Source organism: Notothenia coriiceps, unplaced genomic scaffold, assembly GCF_000735185.1.
Source record: "Notothenia coriiceps isolate Sejong01 unplaced genomic scaffold, NC01 NC01_scaffold00019001, whole genome shotgun sequence".
In the NCBI taxonomy this organism is placed as follows: domain Eukaryota; kingdom Metazoa; phylum Chordata; class Actinopteri; order Perciformes; family Nototheniidae; genus Notothenia; species Notothenia coriiceps.
In genome coordinates, this window is record NW_011351702.1 from 970671 (window position 1) to 972108 (window position 1438).

The following is a 1438-nucleotide window of genomic DNA, read 5'->3' on the forward strand; positions in this document are numbered from 1 at the left end:
GGCAGTCCAAACTCACTATTTGCATTGTTGTTGTTAGCTTCTGGGTAGCTACCTGTGCTAACGGATATTAGAAGCTGTTTCTAAAACAAGGTTTTAGAGCTCTGTCCTGTCAGACTGAGAGATAACTACAGCTCAGTGAGGTAAGGGACTCTGAGTGTTTAGAGTTAACTTTAGTCTAGTTATCTCAGTGGGTCTCAAACGGTTTGGTCACCATTTATGAGAATAAATGAAAAACAGTTATGAAATACTATATTACAGTAAAACAAGAATACAGTTTAAAAGGGGAGTGATTTGGAAAATATCCATAAAGAAAAAAAATCTGTGTACAGTTGTGAGTAGTAAAAATGATCCTGTTTCAATCACATTAGTATGCATACAAAGTGACAGGTGGGCCCGCCCCGCCTCCCTTTGTTCAAGGTGTTATCACATGTAGGTGTGATACCACACGTAGGTGTGATATCCTTTGATGTGAGGGGTGAGGTGTAATCACACGTAGGTGGGAAAAGCCCCCCTGTAGTAGCGCCTTTGTTGTCTAATCTAATTAGCCTCTGATGTCTGTCCTTTGATGTGAGGGTTGAGGTGTTATANCCTCTGATGTCTGTCCTTTGATGTGAGGGGTGATGTGTTATAGCATGCCGGTGTGATATCGCACCGGCATGTTATAAGCCTTTGATGTTAATCTATGCGTTGATTGAAACAGTCTCTTTGAAGTTGTGTGTGAGACTGTCTCGCACCCCTGTCCCCTCACACCCCTGCCTCTCGCCCCTTCCTGTCACACCCCCCATGTGAGGGGTGATGTGTTATAGCGTGTAGGTGCGATATGTCCCCATGTAGTACAGCTTTAGCTGTATAATTAACCTATGATGTCTGTCCTTTGATGTGAGGGTTGAGGTGTTATAACATGCCGGTGCGATATCACACCGGCATGTTATAAGACTTGGATGTTAATCTATGTGTTGATTAAGACAGTCTCTTTGAGTTGTGCGTGAGACTATCTCGCACCCCGTCCCCTCACACCCCCTGCCTCTCCCCCCTTTCTCTCCCCCTTTCTGTCACACCCCCTTCCTTTGGCTATGAGGCCAGAAGATAGTGGGGGGTGGAGTTAGGTAAAAAAAGAAAGAAATCCGTGCAGACTAGATTAAAAAGCCAGTCATTTGAACTCATCAAGTCACCTTTCAAAAAAGAAAAATGGCCAAGAGACGCATCGATATGGGTTTAATCAGTGAGACGCCTGTGACAACTTACCGACATCCGTCGGGAGCGCCAGTCAAGAAACGGATGCAGTATCTGTGCCAGGTTCAGACCCTCCGTCGGAGGCTCTTCATGAAAAATGGAGTCTGGATGTGTGAGACTGTCTCCCCCCGTCACCCTCACACCCCTTCTTCTCCCCCGCTTTCTCTCCCCCCTCCTGTCAGCCCCCTGATTTTGCTGTTATCCT